Consider the following 21,503-nt stretch of genomic DNA (forward strand, 5'->3'; position numbering starts at 1 on the left):
AGAGGCGTGATATTAACTTGGAGGTTGAGAAGGATTTAATGGCAGGACCTGATTACCATTTTTTGTCTCCATTTCCCAGCTGCAGCCAACCAGATTGAGAGGTATGTGGCAGATAGGCCTTCGAATCGCACGTTAACTGGGGAATGGAGAGGAGACAGTGTGAGGCTATGCGAAGATTGGGGAGGGAAACTGGAGTCTGGAGCCAGGGAAGATCAGGGAGGCCAAAGCAAGGGCAGAAAGATCACAGTTCCGTTGTGGGGAAGATCGGGAAAGACGTGGATTGGGAGTCTGGAGCTATCATTTATTGGAGAGGCCAGAGCAGAGAGTGATCAGGGTGTAGAACCAGGGAAAAGTGGGGAGGCCAAAGCAGGGAGTGATCTGAGTCAGGAGCCAGGTTACATTGGAGGCTGGAGCATGGGGTGATCAAGGCTTAAGACAGGTTGGAAGCCAGAGCAGAGGGTAATAAGGGGCCACAAGGAAGATTGGACCTAAGAGGCAAAGTCGGAGGCTAAAGCAAGGAGGAGATGGAAAGATTGGAGGAGGAAATTGGAAGTGGTAGGGATGGGGGTTGCCCAAGTGCAGGGGAATTGGTGGAGTAGGTTTACTCCAATCAGTCTTCTGATAATGGGTTAGTTGCCCCTTTCCCCCTCTAAAACCTGAAGTGGACACGTTGGGGATGAAATTCAGATTTTTAACACTTTAGCACCCCACCGGTTTAAAATTCGACCCCTCCCCCTCTCTGTACAGCAAAGCCTTTTTAAATTCTGGGTTCATTATAATCAGTAATTTGATTCATAATGACACTAAAACATGAATTATGGCTGCACAGAGGCATAACTCTGAAGTGAATAACAAAAATAAAAGATTTGGCAGTGATAGTTGATCAGTTATTAAATCCACCTCTATACTGCCTCGTTCAGATTCCCAAATCTCAAAAAGTATCTTAAAGGAAGAATTTTTGGGCCCCTGCTCGCTGATGCATAAAATGATGTGCGGTGACGTCAGGCGGGCTTCCCAACTTCATCGGGCGTCATTTAGATTTTCAGTTAAGTCGGCTGCTCACCCACCGAATTGTTAAAGGCCTATTAAGGCCTGTTAAAAACTAATTCAATTAATAAAATGAGCTGCCCGTCCAACCTTAAGGTTGGTGGGCAGGCGATGAGCTCAGGTGGCCTTCACATTTTTCATGGGACCTCATCCACGGGGGTGGGGATGAGGTTTCATGAAGTGTTTAAAAATTCAATAAAAATTTTTAAAAAAATTTATTGACATGTCCCAGCCCATGTGACACTGTCACATAAAGGGACATGTTTCTAAAGTTTGTAATTTCTTTACTTAAATGTTTAAACCATGAAATAATCTCCCTGAGGCACAGAGGTGCCTCAGGGAGATTTCTGTGTTCTTTTGCGCGCATGCGCGAAAGAGCTCAGGCCACGACTCAGGGAATCCCCCCTCTGCTTGCACAGGGAGTGCTCAGTGCTTCCAGGCGCATGTCACGCTGGGTGCCCCTTAATTGGCCCGCCCACGTAAAATGGCGGCGCGGACCTGATCGGCCTGCCCCCGCACAACCCCCCCCCAACGGGGGGAAAATTCTGCACTTAATTTAGGATGAGAGCCTCTCGTTCAACAGGACAGGCTGACCTCAAATTATTCTTAATATAAAAAGATGAAAAGAAATAAAATTGTCCTTGTTTCTATTTTAGTTCTAGGCTGCACAACATGGTACAACTGCAAACATCTGTATTGATGATAGAATCATAAAATGGTTACAGCACAGAAGGAGACCATCTGGTCCAACGCATCCATGCTGAGTCTCTGCAAGAGCAACTCAGCCGGTCCAACTCCCTTGCCCTTTCCATAAGACCATAAGACATAGGAGCAGAAGTAGGCCATTCGGCCCATCGAGTCTGCTCCACCATTCAGTGAGATCATGGCCGATCTGATAATCCTCAACTCTACTTTCCTACTTTTCCCCATAATCCATGATTTCTTCACTGATTAAAAATCTGTCTGTCTCAGCCTTGAATAGACTTAATGACCCAGCCTCTGCAGCCCTCTGCGGTAAAGAATTCCACAAATTCACTACCCTCTGAGAAAAGAAATTACTCCTCATCTCGTTCTTAAATGGGTGACCCCTTACTCTGAGATTATGCCCTCTGGTGCTAGACTCTCCCACAAGGGGAAACAAACTCTCAGCATCTACCCTGTCAAGCCCCCTAAGAATCTTATATGTTTCAATAAGATTGCCTCTCAATCTTCTAAACTCCAATGAGTACAGGCCCAACCTACTCAACCTCTCCTCATAACAAAATCCCTCCATACCTGGGATCAACCTAGTGAACCTTCTCTGGACTGCCTCCTATGCCAGCGTATCTTTCCTTAGATAAGGGGACCAAAACCTGTAGCCCTGTAAATCTTCTCTCTTCAGGTGCTTCTCCAATCCCTTTTGAGGTAGACTAGGCACTTTTTCCATGGCCAAAAGTGGCAGCTTTAGGCCCATTCATGAGTTTGTGCAATATGCAGCGAGCAATGATGTGATCAGGGTAGCTTTGATGCGTCCTATTTCAGGATGCCTTTGAGGCGTCCTATTTCAGCATCAAGCGTGCACGCTGAGAAAATGGCTTGGGGCTTATGAGGTTGCCAATAAGGCCAATCTTATAGAGTGTGGAACTGTAGGAATCCCAATGCGTATATCGACCAGTGAAAGTAGGCTGGCAGTAGATGGTAATAGAGGACACGAATGGTGTTCGCCACTAACAGGATGCTGCTGTCAAGCCAAAAAGACATTTTGGAAGAGTATGGTATCTCAAAGATTTGAGCAACAGCTAGTTCACACTGCTACTTTGTAGTAGCAACATGAGTGGGGTTTGCCACTAACAGGATGCTGCTGTCAAGCCAAAAAGACATTCTGCCTATCACACAAATGAATACTGTGATATATGAATTTCAGTGCCGGTGTGATGCTAGTTATGTAGGCCTGTTACGATCCCAGCTGAGGTTACCCCTGGACAAGTGTGACCCCAGACCCAGAGTGGAACCCAGCTTGATAGATCCTAATTTTAATTTTTTTGTTTAGATATGTGGAGAGTAGCTACTGAACAGAGGCACAGGGGTCAGCTGATGAATTTTTAACAAAGGTATAAAACATTTATTTAATGAGAAAAGATGAACTATATTACAATACTCCTTCACCCACAACTATACCTTCACAGATGTATACAGATTTGTAAGGAGAACACAAGTTACAAAAACTATCTTCTACTCTAATGTACACAGTAAGTACCCAGTTAATGTAAATCTATGGCACCCTGTGGTCAGACACACCATACTCTGAAATCAAGTGACAGATGCCACCTCAACCAGATGTTATGGATCTCTCCTCAACTCTCCCCAGATGCTTGTCACACAGTGAACCATCCAGTCTCACTGATTTCCGTCCTTCACCTGAAGGCTTCCAATCTCCACTCGCCAAGACCTCGTCTTGGAATCTTCTCCCAAACTGACGTATTCTCTCAAGGGTTCACCTCCAGGGTTTCAAACTCTCCTTCTGATATTCCTCTTCCCTGGGTCACCACATGCATTCAAGCTGTCTTCTACACACTCTGTCTCTTTGACTCAGCCATCAACAGTGCACCACATGCCGACAGCAAAGAGTTACAGACCTTCAGTTATCTCTTTGGGCCTTCTTGTCTCTTGCAAGCTGTTCTTGCTTTAAATCTGCTTTCTGCAGCTTTTGTCCCTTTAAATTTGAAGCATGGAGCCTTTTCGTCTGCCCCTCACTCTTAATTTCACTTAACAGGACCTTTTCCCAGGTTTCTGTCCTTCCTTTGACTAGAAGGTCTTCTTTGGACTTCCACCTCTTCCACTCCCCTGGATTTTGGGGGTTTTTCTTTAGCCTGAGACTGGCTATCCGTCCCCTTTGCTCCAGTCTCTCCTGGCAGCAACTTTTAGAACCAACTGCACTTAAACAGCTTCCAATACAACTGCTGTTTCTCTTCTTTTGTGTATGCTCCTGAGGGAGGGACCTGCCTCTCTGGGCTCCTGTTGCTAGGCAACAGTCCAATCCTTCTACCCTTGTATGTTTACCTTCTCTTTAGGGGTCATAAAACTCATCATTAGAAATGCAAGCACCTTTTTAAAGTGAAACTAAAACTCCATTTGACCTTTCTTAACACACAGATACAGAAATACAAATCAAACTTAAACTTTAATGCTAAAATTCATTCCTAACACCCACAAATACAAATATAACTTAATTAAACTATTTCCTAACAAGGCCGTACATTCCAAAGACTGGCGGATTGTATCAAGCAGCATGTCCCTTTGGCTGTTCACAAAAGGCAAGGTACTGACTGTAGCCAAACAGCCCATGCTTGCAAAACTCATAACACAGTTTCCAACATTAGATGTGATTCAGCGATTGAGTGTGCTAAGAATTACGCTGACAACCATGTTAAGATTATCAGTTGAGCTTGCTGTGTGGCTCACTTGCACATGCTAGAAGCTACATATATTAATACACAGAGCCCTGTTCTTTGCAGGTAGAAGGAGCATGTACACACATTGTGCCTGTTTCAACTGACAAAATAGACAACAGCCATTTTCTGGTTCATTCCCTAGGGTAATGCCTTGACCAGTCAGAATCAACCTGACTGGTTTGAATTTAAACAAAACTTGGCAGTTAACTGTCAGTCGTCAGTTAACTGGTGCATTCTCCATGGCAATGCCTCTATCAATCAGAGTCCACTTGCCAACTAATCAGCAGTTCTCTTCTCATGAAGCATAAATTGTTGTTCCCTTTACATTTGGTTGGGATTCTGTTTTGTTTTACAAGAGTATTGATACATGTGCTAACAAATGTTGTACGTTGGTTGCTACAAACACCCAAGAGGTTATTTATTGCAATCTGCCTTAAGAACCCTCATCGATTTTCAGGTATTTATTCTTGTCCTTGGTCAGTGCCCCTTTCTGCCACTGTTTGAAACAACTTCAATTTTTCTCAGTGGTCACCATTGTTATGGACAGGGTTGGGAGAGAACTGAAACTCTTGTACCCTTTCCGTTACTGTCCGTAATCAATGTGGTTTAGGAAAGGAAGGTGCGTATGTTTCTTAGCCCCTGGGATGTCAATTTAAACAACAGCAGCAAGCTTTTGTGGGTTTAAATAAAGATATTATTTATTCACGCATTTACCTGAAAGTCCAAATACTATGTCACTCGCACACACATGAGAAAGATACAGTTAAAGAGCATAGTGCACTTTTACAAAGTGGTAAACAAAATATTAGTTCATAGTTCATGTGTTTAGCTCATAATAGGAAAAACAGCTGTTTTAGGCCTGACAAAGGTGGCATTTTAACTCCAAAAGGGCACTTTAGGTGGTTTCAATAATTGTAGCCGTACATCAGGGATTATTGTTGGATTCCCTCTAACAGATGGATGTTCAGCAAATCACGAAGTTAGTCACTTATAGTTTCTTCTTACCAGATGATCAAGTTTCTTTACAGGTGGGCTTGGAATAAGAATCAGGCTGGGAGACATTTTAGATGTAACAGTCTCCAGGTTTAAAAAGGTGTGGGCCTACTGCCTTTTCTGCTGCTGATAACTCATAAGTGGTGGTCTGTGTAGACTGACTGACTAGTTTCTCTCTGGAATAATAAAGGACTTCATATTAGAAGCTAGTTTCAGACACATGATGGCAAGTTTCAGGGCCTTCCATTGCCCACATAATGGGTTGGAACCAGAGTGATTGATAGACCATCGGGAAATGATTAGTAACCCATTAACATACAGCTACGGTTAGCTCACTGGAAGACCTTACTTCATATTCTGTCCCCATGGATCCAACACGCCTGGCCGTCATTGTTTGTTAGATCTCTTGCATTGAGCTTGTAAGGATGGTCCCTTTGCACCTGAGAAACCCGTTTGCATTTGAGAATTTTCCAGTGGCATTTTCAAACATGAGTTAATCCTTTGTCTGTGCAGAAATTGCAAAAGTCAACTGACCATTGGCATTCCATCTTAATAGTCTTGTTAGTGTCCATTTTTAAAGAAAACTCAATTCCAGAAAATTGTATACTGAGTGCAGTCAACATTTAAAGTGATGAATAGAACATGCCTTCACTGGGCATGACGCTACAATGACCTTTTCCAGACCAAAGTTGTCCGAGGAACTGCAGACTGCAATAATCTGGGATACAATTACTGGGTTTTACAGTAAACTGCTCTAATAGCTTAATGTTTGGAGCCTTTGTTTCAGCATACTGATGGTCTACACCAAGACCTTAGTAGCTGGTTGTGTTTCCTTGTATCTCTGTCCAAGTCTAGTCTCTTAGGCCCAGAACCTCTGTGGAGTGGCAATCACTGCCGGATTGCCACTCCACTCCTTTTTACTTACTCATGTCTGGAGCTTTACATTTCTTGCCTGGACTTCTGACCTGTGCAGCTTTTCTGTGCAGTGCAACATTGTCAGAGATAGTGAAGCCATGCCCCTTTTTTAAGGGACTAGTTGCTGTAAACTGGGTAAGTTTAACAGTCTGAACCACTTTGACAGGAGAGAAGGTAAGTGGGTAGAATGGGTCGAGGGGGAGGAGGTTTTGAGGGGGGTGGATTTTGGGAAGGGGATTGTGTGGTCGGGGGTAGTTGGGGGGGATAGTTAGAGGTTTGGTCTGTGGGGTTGGGATGGGTTAGTATCATAGTTACCCAGGTATAAGAAGTGGTTTTAATCCTTCTAACTTTTCCTGGGTAATTATTCTGCTAAGAGAGTTGGAATAATTCAAAGTCTCCAATTTAAAACGGGTGACTCGGATGGCTCCAGTTGCAGGGTAATTGCCCAATGGAAATTTAACCTTCCCGGGCAATTCCTGTGTAGTCTTTATGTTAGGACTTCTGGGTGGAGTGGGAGTGGGGCCCCTCAGCACATCTTCTGTGGTACCTCCAGGGTATGATCCCCTGGGGAATGGAAGATCTGGGCCATAATGTGTGAGTCAGTATTACAGTGGATTATCTAGGTTCCCAAGCAACCACCTGTGAATAAAAGTAATGTAGACAAACAGTGCATGTAAAGTTTAAAGGAAGTGCTCAACCTGACACCCACTGACAAAGCTTCCCTGGCCTCAGATGTAGCTTCAGTGTAGCACAATTCTGTCATGGTCCCTGGCAAACTGTTGTCTCAGTATACAGATCTCATTAGACGTACGCATGAATTTCTAGGCCTGTAAATGGATGTGGTGGTTTATAGTTAATTCTATGCTGAGTACCCAAGGTATAAATGCACCTATCTTGTGTGCCTTTATTGATGCTCCTCCTTTTCTTCCACAGACATAGAAATGTGCTGTGGAATACTAATTAGTGCTATGTATTAGTGCTAATTAGGCTTTGTACAATTCTAGTTCCCTTGCAAGATATGTGCAGATGGGAGAGGGGTGTGGTGTTAAGATTTGCATAACTTCAGTAGTACACATAAGAACAAATCACTCATCAAAATATAGCTAATTCTTACAATAACCAAGTGGACCACTGACTGAAAAGACTCCATGGTTGACTTTGGCGATTACCATTTGGCTTTCAGTGGCTGCAGCGCTGTTCAGGTGCTGACACTGCATTATAATACAAATAACTAATTAATCTTTGGTCCCTTAATGAACTTACTGCAGGGTTGATGCCCAGACTGTCAATATAGTACAAGTCATTTCTCATTATATTATACCGTGCTATGCACAACAGGTCTCTATATGCTGGATAGTACAGATCACCTGCACCTGGTGCACGTGAGCAGGACAGATACTGCGTATAGGCCAATTGTTTTCCTAAGTCTAAATGGATACATTCTCAACACTGATTCAAAGAGCAATAAGAAGACAATTCCTAAGAACATCTTGCTTTCCCATCTTGTGGTCTGAATAAAACTAGGAGTAATTTTAAGAGTCTAAGCCTTATCTGTTGGCAGCATGGATTTAAGAAATCAGCCCTTAAATGTCAATTTAGAGTATTTTATGTCCCATTGATTATTTCTCTATTTATTTTTGGCATGGAGACCTGAAGTGATTGAATAAACACATGCTGTCTATGCTTAATACTGAAGTGTAAAAGAGATTAGCTGTCTTTGTTTATATCTAAAGATGGTGCCTCATCAATTTCAGAGTTATTGGCCAATTACCTCTGGCTTGAAAAGTGTTTACATATGTCAAAGTACAATGGTGAGAAGGAGACTTGTTAATGATTGGACTCGAAATGTCAACTGTGCTCTTCTCTGTATTTCTGTTTCTGTACTTGTTAATGATTGTTGAGGAACAAGTTGATTGGAACACATCAAAAGTTTCAAAAGGTTCAAAAGTCTATCCGATATCTGATGTAAAAGAAACTGTCATTTCATATTTTGTCTGCTCAGAAACGATAATTGATTAAAAGCTTGTTTGCCCTAAATGGTCAGAGAAGATCCTAAGCTTCTTCATAAAAACTTGATTAGGGAGAAAAAAAATCTTCTGATCTGAACTGTGAGTAGCATCCTGCATTATGTATAATTATTGCAGCTTTTTTATTACTTAAACTCAATTAGCTCAACTGCATTTCCAGCCAACTATTGGCAACCAAGCACTCTGTGAGACCGGAGAAAGATATGTAAAAACATCGCCAGAAAACTTAGTTTAAGGGAATTTGAACAAGGATTCTGAATATTTGCAAGACTTACTATTTTGGTTTTAAAAATGGCTTAATTGTCAGAGAAAATTAAGTATACTGTTTATAGTTTCCTAATTTAATTTGCTCTGTGTCTGTTATTTGCTTGTAATAAGCTGTATGTAACTTTAGCTTGAACTATGTAATCTGTCAGTGACTTGTTTAGTCATATATCAGAGAGGTAGTTTGGCTTGCTGTACATCCTTCCAATGTATAGTTCAGGAAAAAGGTAATTGTTAGTCCAGAAAAAAGGCTAACCCATTCATTTTACCTATGAGGTTTATGTTTCAGATCATAGGAGGCATAGGCTTGCACATAGAAATTGCTTTGTTGCCTTGAGCATAGCATCTTGGGAGAGGATCTAAATTGTAACATAATCACTTTTATCATTATGAATGAGTTTCATTTTATGTAAGAATACAACCCGTAACTGATAGGAAAGCACATAGTCAAGAGAAAGCTGTTATGGGTAACGTATTTGGAATTCATGTTTGTTTATTAATTAATGATGTTATGGCTACATCTCTGATAAATTAAGCAATTCTACAATTACCAGGTTTCTATAATAACTTGAGGGGGTAAAAAATGAAAGATTGTTTCCATTTATTTGTGAATTGTTAACAAGGGCCATAGAGATTATTGCTAGAATAAAGAGAAACATTAGAAGAACCATTTTTCACAGAGGTAATTAGAACATTGAATGCGTAAGTATTTTAAAAAGAATAGTAAAAGATTTGGGGAAGAAACAGCAATTGGAGTAGATCGCACCAGTTGAAGAATGAGTACTGACACAGGGACAATAGGCTAAATGACCTTTCTGTGCTTTAATTTCTATGATTCAATTATCTTGTCTGGTTAACCAAAGGGCAGCATTGCTTCATTGGCTGCATCCATTAGGATGCCAATGACCATTTCTGCAGTCCTGACACAGTCATCATTGGCCCAGTCTTCTCAGGTTACAGCAGGCCTGCCCCATCTGCTTCAAGGACGCACTGCGTTTACCATATATTATAAGGTTGGCACATGGAAGAACAGTAACGATCAGCTATGGCATGAAAATTGACTGCACCTCCTTGTTGGCATTCTGCAATGTTGATCTTTTTATTCGTACCATGGACTTGCACAGAGAAACCCTAAGCACTTTATGCAGCATCTCCTCAATCTCAGCCACCATCAAACCAGTGATCATCTGTTGGCAGATCCATCATTTGCAGACTCATGCCTGCATTTGTGACTCCTTTTCCCTTTGTTTTTGCCTGCCACTTCCTAATCCCCAGCCTCTTCAGGCAAAATGAAACGTGCTTACAGATTGAGATGCCTTTTGCATCTTCAAAAGGCTTTTAGAATTTTCTGCTCCTATTGTGATGCACTATTAGTTGCAAATCTTTAAATATCAATGTTCTCCCAGCATTGGTGCACTCGATAAAATTTGAAATATAAAAATCCTGTGAATAACTATTCATATATTTTACTTTTATTCATATATAGTTATGCTAGGGTAGTTAGTGCTAGTAAACTTGACCTTTCAAGCTAGGTTCAAGCACCATTCCCAAACCTTTTAGAACTGACTTATATATGCAGAAGAAAGTAAGCCACTTTAACTTTACTGTTTGGCACCTTTAAATAGAACCATTATCTGATAATAAGACCACCAACATACTCTGATTGGCAGGATGTGACAAATGGTATTCTTCAGGCAGCTGTCCTGGTGGTCAACTTTTTACCATATTTAAATCGTTAATAACTAGGAGGAAAGAATAGAAAGTTGTATATCCAAATTTGCTGATGAAACTAAGTTAGGAGGCATAGTAAGTAGTACAGATGGAAGCGGAAAGTTTCGAAGGGACAGAGATACACAAATCACAAATCTAAGGCGTTTAGAGTTTGATGTGGGCAGTTATGAGGTCATGCACTTTGGATTTGAGAAAGGCAAATCAGAATATTTTCTTAATGATGAGGAACAAGGAGCTGTGAAGCAGCTAAGAGATTTAAGAATTCATGTACACAAATCATTAAAAGCTAGTGCACAGGTACAAATATTAATCATAAAGGTTAATAGGATGTTGGACATTATCTCAAGGTGTTATAATTCAAAAGTGAGGTAGTCATGCTTCAGTAGTAGAGAGCCTTGACTGTGCCCTGTCTGAGTACTGTATTCAATTTTGAACGCAAACCTCAGGAAGAATATATTAAGGAGTACAGAGCAGGTTTACCAGATTGATAACAGAGCATAATGGGTTAAATTATGAGGTTGCATAAACTTGGCTTGTATTCCTGTCAGATTATAAAATTCATGGGTGATCTAATCATTGTGTTTCAAATGATAAAGAAATTCAACAGGGTAGATACAAAGAGACTCTTATCTCTGGTGGGGGAATTGAGGTCAAAGGGACATCATCTCAAAATTAAAACTAGGCCACGCAACAGAGAAATCAGGAAGCACTTTTCCACACAATGGATAGTAGAAATCTGGAACTCTCCTTCCCAAAAGTTTGTGGATGCTTTGATATCTGGAGATGGTTAGATTTTTGTTGGGTAAGGGTATCAGAGATATGAAGCAAGGGTGAGTAAATGGAATGGAGCTATGATCTGATTGAATAGAGGAGCAAACTGGAAGGGCTGAATGGCCTATCCTATTGCTATGTTCTTATGACTCGATTCCCACCCACCCCCCCCCTTTTTTTTTTTAACAATCATTCTCTGCACATGCAGACGTCAGACAGGCTCACTAAGGCTGTTAAATATCTTAGAAACAGTATCAAGGATTGAGAATTTAAATAATTGTCTGTTCAGAAGAAGCTGCCAAATACATATTTGAACAACTCAAATGGAATGTCTATACTTGAATTGAATGGCTTAGCCCCCTCCCTTTGTTTTCCCTTCAGACAAACCATCTAATTGTTGTAAATTGCCATGTCAAAATTGAGTGGAACATTCCTTTATAAGCCAAGCTGTTTTTAACCCCTTACATACCATAAAAATTAAAGAGGTTCATGTCAGTTAAATCCTGGATAAAAATGGTTGTATAATTATGTGCAATGCAGATCTTGATTTTTAGGACATTCCATTGGACTTCTAATGCCAGAAAATTATTTTTATAATGAAGTTTTTTTCCTCATCTTCTTTTAACATACTGAGTTAAGATGCAGTCTTTAATCAGTAATATAGATTTTACTCAACTTTCAGAGGCATTTGATCCCATTACATCATAAGAAAAACCTTAATTTACTCAAGTGGCCATACAACAATATTGATGTTTGACCCCAGTAGTCTATAGATGTTTTTTAAAATATTAGTTTCATCCCTCACTTCCATACATTACCACCCAAATCAACTCCCAAAAGTCCCCTTTCTAGGCTACTTTCACCATTTTATACTATCAAAATTTCCCTAGCTAGTAACGTTAACCTTTATTTGTAGAGTTATCGATACTCTTCATTCATTGTAACCGCTCTGAACACTCTTACCTTCATATTCTAAGATGTATCTTGAGTTTTAAACCAGAACTCTGGTGACATAAATATGAACATTTTTTATGCCATGTATAACTTGAAGGTCAATATTTTTGTTCCTCATCATCATTAATTTTGAGTCCACACATTTAAATTTCTTGGGTATTTGAGAACTTGAGTATTGCTGAAAAAAGAGATATGCTGTCAAAGCTTTCTGTCTTGCACTCATCAGGGCAGACAGAAGAATAGCAAGTTTCAAAGGGAACAGCAATTTATATGAGAAAGGGTGCTGATTGGTTACCAAGTGAACTTTGATTGGTTGAGCATTGCCATGGAGAATGCACTAGGGAACAGTTATTCCCCCAATTTTTTGTTTAAATTCTAAAAAGGCAAGTTGACTCTGATTGGTCAAGGCATTGCCTTGAGGAATGCACCAGAGAACAGTTGCCCCCCATCAATCAGAGCCCACTTGCCAATCAATCAACACCCTTTTCTCTTAGACCATAAGACCTAGGAGCAGAAGTAGGCCATTCGGCCCATTGAGTCTGCTCCATCATTCAATGAGATCATGGCTAATCTGATAATCCTCAATTCCACTTTTCTGCCTTGTCCCCATAACCTTTGATTTCCTTACTGATTAAAAATCTCTCTATCTCAGCCTTGAAAATACTTAATGACCAGCCTCTATAGCCCTCTGCTGTAAAGAATTCCACAGATTCACTACCCTCTGAGAGAAGAAATCCCTCCTCATCTCTTGCAATCTAAATTGTTGTTCCCTTTGAAATTTTCTGTTCTTGCATTTGTTCCCTGAGTGCAAGACGAAAAACTTCAATGGCATGTCTCTTTTTTCAGCAATACACATTTTAATTTGTTGATACTGTCTTGACTTTTATTAATAATTATAATTAAGTGTATAACTTTTAAAAGTTTTTATTTGGATATCCTTTTCTGTCCATTTGTCCAGATTTATTCCCAGTGTGGTTTTGTGGTTTGTTGGTTTTGTCTCCAAGTTTACTTCTGGTTTTACCAATTTTAAGGACTTCTTCTCTAATTCATCCTAATTACCTTTCATTACAACCATCCCTTTGCTGTTGGTTTACTGCTCTTTCATTAACGCACTCCCTTTTTTCTCCCATTCAGAGCAATTTTGCAACCTAGTTTAAGAATTCTTTCTTTTGTAAAATGTTAGCACATTTTAACCTAATCTCCTGGTTCCAAATGTATTCATTCTGGCATTTTGTTTCCATCCACAATGCAGTTCCAGTTGCATTTTATTTTGTGTTGAGCTACTCTTGGTGAGACATATCACTATCAGTATAATGAGACACTTTTGTCACCTATTGCAAACACTGAACGTTCCTTATCAGTTATAGGTCAAAGTCTGGTTAGATGCAGAATGAAGTTCCCTTTCCTGTGCCATTACATTTTGCTACTATCCACATGTTGAATATGACACATTTTGATCAGTTTTATTTCTTGGGCCTAATCCCAGTTGAAGCTACTTTGAACTGTCTAAATAAATTTCACTTGGGGACACTTATAGCCAACAAAGAGGTGAGAGGGGGTTTCCATCTTAGCTGCTTGTACTGGATTCCAACACAGGACTCAGAGATCGAACAACAATATACTAAACTTTGCTACCCAACTACATTATCCAAAACACTAGGCCAGATTTTATTTTTTAAAACTATGCCCCCCTTCCCACCCCTGTTTCCCCCCACCTCATCATCTCCTTCTTCACTATTTCAACTGCCTAAATTCCACTTCATCCCTTGTCGTCACCAGCAGAACCAGCTATTAATACTTCTTTTAAATCTATCTTTCAATTATTTAACCATAGAATCTTACAGCACAGAAGGGCGCTATTTGGCCCATTGGACAGAATTTTGCCTTCGTCGGGCAGGCGTGGCGGGTGGGCCTGGCCCGCCATCGGGCCCCAATCGCGATTTCATGCTGGCTGGTTAATTAGCGGCTAGCCAGGGTGAAACGCGCACCAGGGTGGGGGCGGGAGAAGCATGAGTGCTGAAGTTTGTGCATGCGCGCGGGTGCGTGCAATAAAAGCTCCCTGAGGCACAGAGCTGAAGATTTTTAACCATAAAAATAAAGATGTTTGAAATCATGAAAACATGTCCCCGCTCATGTGACTCTGTCACATGAGCAGGGATATGTTAAATAGGAGTGTAAAAAGTTTTTCTTTAATCACTGGTTGAAACCTCATCCCGCCTGTGGATGAGGTTTCACCAAAACTGCAAAGGCCGCTTTTCACCCGCCCGCCAGCTAAATGGTTGGACAGGCAGCGAAAATTTCTACTGAATTGATTAAGGGCCTTAATAGGCTGCTTAATTGTTTGCAGGCGACTGAAATATTGTGCTAGTGCGAGACGCTCGTCTGATGTCATCGCGTGTCATTTTACGCTCATTCGGGTCGGATGTGCGCCCACCAACAAGAGAAAAATTCTGCCCATTGCATGTGTGTCAGCCCTTTGAAAGTGTTGTCTAATTTAGTATCACAACCCAGTTTTTATTTCCCATAACTCTGCAAATTAGTTCTCCTCAAGTACATGCCCAATTTCCTTTTGAAAGTTCCTCTGGAATCTGAATCCCCTAACTTTTCCTGTAGTCTACTGCAGATTTGAACAACCCTCTGTATGTCAAAAATTCTTCTTGGGCTGCATTTTAGAAGGGTGTGGAAGGGTGGTGTGGTGCTGGGGAGGTGGCGGATGGCTCACCCTCGTCCCCTCCCGGAAGGTGCTTGCTATCCTGGAAGAAAAGTCGGCTGGAAACAGACTGGCTCTGTGCAAGCCCATCTCACAGTCATAATACGATGCGTGCGGGCTGAATTGGCTAACAGCGGGACTCCCGCCTTTGACTGGGAAGGAAGCCCCGACCTCAGGAGCTGCCAGCCAATTTGACTGGCCGGCAGCTCCAGGAGTCCCAGCAGAGTTGAGAGCTCAGTAGTGGGTGCAGCTGGGACTGAAAACAGTTCCCTGAAGAAGGCCCAATGGAGTGAGGTAAGTCTGGGGTACTGGGTGGGGAGAGTTTGACCAGCTTAAGGATTTGCGTCTGGGCGGGGAGCGGTGCACGGGCGTGATGGGGAGCAGTGGAGTTTGGTGAGCAGAGGCAGAATTTTGAGTTCAGTGGGTGGGCACGATTGGCCTGGAAACGGGCCGCAATCCGCGATCGGCCCTTGACCGTGATTTCACACTGGCGGGCCACTTAAGGCCCGCCCAGCGTGATACGCAGCACCTCACTGGTCAGTACAGGCTGAACGGGGGCGGGAGCCTGTCAGCCACCGGTCCAATGGCGACCCGGCAGCCGGTTTAAAAATGGCCCAGGCAGCCCCTGACAGGCTGCCACGGAAGAACATCGCTTCTACGTTAGCAAAGTGATGGAGTTGAGTGCGACTGGAGACGCCAGGCGGGAAGGCAGGTTAGGTTGGTACTTGGCCCTCCGCTTTTCAGATGAGTGCCTCGTAGTCCTCCTGGTGGAGGTGACTGCCAGGAGGGACACCCTTGTCCCAGAGATGGAAGGAGGAGACCACCGCAGCTCACAAAGAGGGCATGGGAGGAGGCGGCAGCGCTGGTTAGCAGCCTTGACGCTGTGCGGCACACGTGGGTGCAGTGCCGGAAGAGGTTCAATGACCTGCTGAGCTCAGGAAGGGTGAGCACCATGTGGGTATGGGTCAATGTGCAGAAATGTTGAGGCGTAGCCGTCCCCGCATGGACCTCAGGGATGCAAGAGTCTGAGTGTCAACTGTCAATGACACTGGAGCTGGCCAAGGGGGTGAGCCCTGGCTCCTTGGACTGAGTGCCTTCCGGATTGAGGGCCACCGCTTAGATGTGCCCTGCGAGGTGTTCGTCAGGTGGGGTTGGCCTGGTTGCAATGGCGTTGCAGGTGGAGAGTGGATTAATCAATGCTCCGCTATCCTTTCAGAAGAAGACAAGCCATAACCAAGCAGAGAGGTCACGTACAGCTGGAGGCCTGCCCAACCTGCTGCTGCTCACCAGGTTTGAGCAGGATGCCCTTGAGCTGGAGAGATGTACACTCCACATGCAACCGGGCATGGAGAGGCGGGGGTGCCAAACGAAGGTAAGAGTGCAGTGCAAAGAGATGAGGGTTTTGGATTGTGCAACCATTCTATTGAAGTCTCTTCATTGATGGGAGCCTCAAACCTGGAGTCGCCCTAGAAGGACGATGGCACTGTGATGCAGATCTCCATTGTCTCACCAGGGTGCCTGGCATGCACAATAACAGTGTGATAACTTCAACTAATGACATGCCCTTGTTCCCCTTTTAGATTCGCCAGCATGCACTCGCTCTCTGGACCCCAAAGACCTACTCCTGTCTCCGGAGGACCAGGCTTCATTTGCACCTGCGTCACACCTGCTCTCTGATCCAGGCACAAGTGCAGATGCCAGCACCTCAGTGGGCATTAGATTGGCGGCTAGAATGTCAGTGCACATTGGTAAGGGCAGTTCACACTCACTTGAGGTGCAGGTGGATGCCGAGAGTGCCCAGGGCGCTGGCAGTCAGAGGACTCCTGGGGACCAGGACGATGCTCAGTCAAAGGCAGATGATGAGCCTCTGGAATTGTCCATAAGATGGCAGATGCTGGATGTCCAATGGGATGAGCGGGAGGATCTGGTGGAGATCCATGAGGGTTCGTGCGCCGTAGTCTCCGTCGTGGAGGAGTCCATGCGGAGCATGAACACTGCTTTGACCCTCACGGCCGAGCGCACTGCCTCCTCCATTGAGAGAATGGCGACTCTTTTGGAGAGGCAGCTCCAGGGACAGAATGATGGGTTCCTGGGGTTGCGCTCGGACCTGCAAACCCTCACACAGGCAATGACCTCATGTGGTCACTGCCAGTGTGGGAGATGGATTAGGCACCCAGTATCCCAGCTAGATGCCCGTCCATCATTGGTGAGCAGGGAGGTCAGAGCGACCTTACGTTGGTGCTCAACATGCTTGTCATCCCTGCGGGCTCCTCTCATGGTGTTCTGGATGACGGCAGCAGCTCCTCTGCCCCTCCACCAGTGACCGTTGCATCTGATGAGGCTGCGATGACTGGGAAGATGCCAGCCATGGCACTGGCCGCTCCTTCCTAGGTGGGGCCAGCACAGGCTGCATGGGCCAGAGGACGACCACCAAGGTCATTAAGGTCAACAAGACAGCAGAATCAGCAGGCTGTCTCCATTGCCGGTGCCAGCGAGGGGGTGGGGGGGGGTGGTGGGGGGGGAGGCACCAAGATGTAGCACTCGCAAACATAAGTTAAAGGCACCATAAGCACAAGAGGAACAGTTCAAGGATGATTTTCTGTTCATTTATGTTTGGTTTCTATGTCTGCTGGTGTGGACATCAACACCAGTAATGGTAATGTCATTATGCTTTCAATGTGACAACAACATTAAATTTACTTTGGTTCTGATGGCCTTAGTATGCTTCACCTTTTTTCCTTCTGGTGCAGGGTATGCCAGTATGTAATGCTGGATGTGAGTGGCTTGATAATTTATTGCATGGGCATTGAGTGGACTTTGGGTGCAAATGAAAGGGTAATTTCAGACATCCGGGATAGAGGTGGCAGCCATGGCATGAGGTGGAAGCAGATCTTTGGTCACCTAGCTGAATGAGTGTTGGATCAAGGCACTGTGAATTTAAATTCCACCAGTTGCTGTGTTGGAATTTGAACCCATGTCCCCATTAGTCTGGGCCTCTGGATTATTAGTCCAGTGGTACCACCACCATAGCTTGTTCCTTACTTGCTCTCGCAAACCTTTCAAAATCATAATTTTTAATCAAGTACTAATTCAGTGAAGAATGTTAATAGCTGTTCCCAGTGAATCAAGGATGGGTTACAAGATTCGTGATCCATGTTGCTTCTGTCTATTTCCTATGCCACCTAATCATTTTGAGCCATGCAAACCATGAAATAAAACTAAACTTTTGTCCTGCCAACAACAGACCAATTACCATTTGAGGGTTCACAAGTACATCAGAAAATGATGGGGAGGCGGTGGTGTAGTGGTATTGTTGCTAGACTAGTAATCCAGAGACCCAAGGTAATGTCCTGGGGACACGGGTTTGAATCCCACCATGGCAGATGTTGGAATTTGAATTCAATTGAAATCTGGAATTAAAGTCTATTAATGACCACGAAACCATTGTCCTAAAAACCCATCTGGCCCTTTAGGGGAGGAAATCTGCCGTCCTTACCTGGTCTGGTCTACAGGTACTCAACCACAGCAATGTGGTTGACTCTGAAATGGCCTAGTAAGCCACTTAGTTGAATCAAAGCCTAAAGAGATTGGAACCAGACGGTTCTAGGCACCAGAAATGACAATGGCAAACCCTGTCGGCTGTGCAAAATCCTTCTTACTAACATTTGGGGGCTAATGTGAGCTGACACACAGACTAGTCAAGCAACAGCCTGACATAGTCATCGTCACGGAATCAAACCTAATAGGCAATGTCCCAGGTACCATGATCACCATCCCTGGGTATGTCCTGTCCACAGGTAGGACAGACCCATTCGGGAGGGAGTTACCTCGACTCCGGGCACCATGAAGTCTCATAGCATCAGGTCAAACATGGGCAAGGAAACCTCCTGCTGAATACCAGATATTACTGCTCCGTCGACCCCCTTTCCCCCTCAGCTGATGAATCAATACTCCTCCATGTTGAACACCACTTGCAGGAAGCACTGAGGGTGGCAAGGGCCAGGCAAGGGCACAGAATGTACTCTGGGTGGGTGACTTCAATGTCCATCACCAAGAGTGGCTCGGTAGCACCACTACTGACTGAGCTGGCCTAGCCCTAAAGGGCATAGCGTGTCTGCGCCAGGTGGTGAGAGGACCAACAAGAGGGAAAAACATACTTGAACTCATCCACACCAATCTGCCTGCCACAGATGCATCTGTCCATGAGGGTATCGGTAGGAGTGACCACTTTTGTAGACAAAGCCTCGTCTTCATAATGAAGGTATCCTGCAGTGTGTTGTATGGCACTACCACTGTGCTAAATGGGATAGATGGGATAGACTTCGAGCATATCTAGCAACTCATGACTGGGCGACCATTAGGCGCTGTGGGCCATCATCAGTAGCAGCAGTATTGTACTCAACCACAATCTGCAACCTATAGCCCGGTAAATCCCCCACTCTACCATTACCAAGCCAGGGGATCAATCCTGGTTCAATGAACAGTGCAGGAGGGCATGCCAGGAGCAGCACCAGGCATACCTATAAATGAGGTGTCAACCTAATGAAGCTACAACACAAGACCAATTGTGTGCCAAACAGCATAAGCAGCAAGTGATAAACAGAGCTAAGCGATTCCACAACCAACAGACCAGATCTAAGCTCTGCAGTCCTGCTGCATCCAGTCGTGAATGGTGATGGACATTAAACTACTCACTGGAGGCGGACGCTCTACAAATACCCCAACTTCAATGATGGAGGAGCCCAGCACATCAGTGCAAAAGATAAGGCTGAAGCATTCGCAACAATCATCAGCCAGAAGTGTCGACTGGATGATCAATCTCAGCCTCCTCTGGAGGTCCCCAGCATCACAGATTGTCTTCAGCCAATTCAATTCACTCCATGTGATATCAAGAAACAGCTGAAGGCACTGGATATTGCAAAGGCTATGGGCCCTGACAATATTCCGGCAATAATACTGAAGAGCTGTGCTCCAGAACTTGCCGCGCCCCTAGCCAAGCTGTTCCAGTACAGCAACAGCACTGGCATCTACCCAGCAATGTGGAAAATTGCCCAGGTATGACCTGTACAAAAAAAAGCAGGACCCAAATCCACCCTGGCCGCTTACCGCCCCTCAACCTACTCTGAGTTATTAGTAAAGTGATGGAAGAGATCATCAACAGAGTTATCAAGCGGCACTTGCTTAGCAATAACCTGCTCATTGACGCTCAGTTTGGGCTTCGCCAGGGTCACTCAGCTTCTGACCTCATTACAAACATGAACAAAAGAGCTGAACTCCAGAGGTGAGGTGAGAGTGACTGCCCTTGACATCAAGGCAGCATTTATCCAGGTATGGAATCAAAGAGTCCTAGCAAAACTGGAGCCAATGAGAATCAAGAGGAAAACTCTACTGGTTGTGGTTGTTGGAGGTCAATCATCTCAGTTCCAGGACATTGCTGCCGGAGTTCCTCAAAGTCTTGTCCTAGGTCCAATCACCTTCAGTTGCTTCATCAATGACCTTCCTCCCATCATGAGATCAGAAGTAGGGATGTTCACTGATGATTGCACAATGTTCAGCACCATTCGTGACTCCTCAGATACTGAAGCAGTCCATGTCCAAATGCAGCAAGATCTGGACAATATCCAGGCTTGGGCTGACAAATGGCAAGTAACATTTGTGCCACACAAATGCCAGGAAATGACCATCTCCAACAAGAGAGAACCTAACCATTGCCCTATGACGTTCAATGGCATTACCATCACTGAATCCCCCACTATCAACATCCTGGGGATTACCATTGACCAGAAACTGAACTGGACTAGACATATAAATATTATGGCTACAAGACCAGGTCAGAAGATAGGAATCCTGTGGTGAGTAACTCACCTCCTGACTCCCCAAAGCCTGTCTGCCATCTACAAGGCACAAGCGAGGAGTGTGATGGAATACTGTCCACTTGCCTGGATGAGTGCAGCTCCAACAACACTCAAGAAGCTTGTCACCATCCAGGACAAAGCAGCCTGCTTGAATGGCACCCCATCCACAAGATGCGCTGCAGGAACTCACCAAGGCTCCTTAGACTGCACCTTTGAAACCCACGAGCACTACCATCTAGAGGGACAAAGGCAGCAGACACATGGGACCACCATAACCTGGATATTCCTCTCCAAGCCACTCACTATCCTGATTTGGAAATATATTGCCATTCATTCACTGTCACAGGGTCAAAATCCTGGAACTCCATAACAGTATAGTGGGTGTACTGCATGGACTGCAGTGGCTCAAAAAGGCAGCTCACCAACACCTTCTCAAGGACAATTAGGGCTGGGCAATAAATGCTGGCCTAGCCAGTGACGCCCACATCCCATCAATGAATAAAAGAAACCTACCCTGATGGAGTTATGTGTCCTTTAAATGGCGTTCTCTGCATCAATAATAGCCCCTGCACAAAAAACAGTGTATGACTGCTCAGGAAAACCCAGCCTACTCTCAGAAAACTGTTGGCATTCTTAATGCTACTTAATTAAATTTGTCACTATAGTGTGATGTCACATGGGAAAAAGTATGAAGGAATGTTGGTTGGATTAGTGAAATTAATTTCTTAAATCTAAATAACATGAACAAATATTGCAGATTCAATGAAAACTCAAAAAATAACTGATTAAACTGGAATTTTGTGAC

The 21,503-nt window shown here is 43.9% G+C and overlaps 1 protein-coding gene across 2 annotated transcripts in view; it reads left to right on the forward strand.

Moving 5' to 3' along the window:
• The first annotated feature begins 8,332 nt into the window (after nt 1-8,332).
• The window catches only part of gas2a (growth arrest-specific 2a), a 234,078-nt gene continuing 220,907 nt past the window's right edge, over nt 8,333-21,503 (forward strand). The window contains exons 1-3 of one of the 2 annotated variants that reach the window (XM_078549531.1): nt 8,339-8,494; nt 16,060-16,215; nt 16,424-16,591. The gene's annotated coding sequence lies outside the window, so the exon portion shown is untranslated. Of the gene's footprint in view, nt 8,495-16,059; nt 16,216-16,423; nt 16,592-21,503 lie in introns of both variants that reach the window. The other variant, XM_078549532.1, reaches the window with a different exon arrangement.

The sequence above is a fragment of the Cetorhinus maximus genome, chromosome 9, assembly GCF_964194155.1.
Source record: "Cetorhinus maximus chromosome 9, sCetMax3.hap1.1, whole genome shotgun sequence".
In the NCBI taxonomy this organism is placed as follows: Eukaryota; Metazoa; Chordata; class Chondrichthyes; order Lamniformes; family Cetorhinidae; genus Cetorhinus; species Cetorhinus maximus.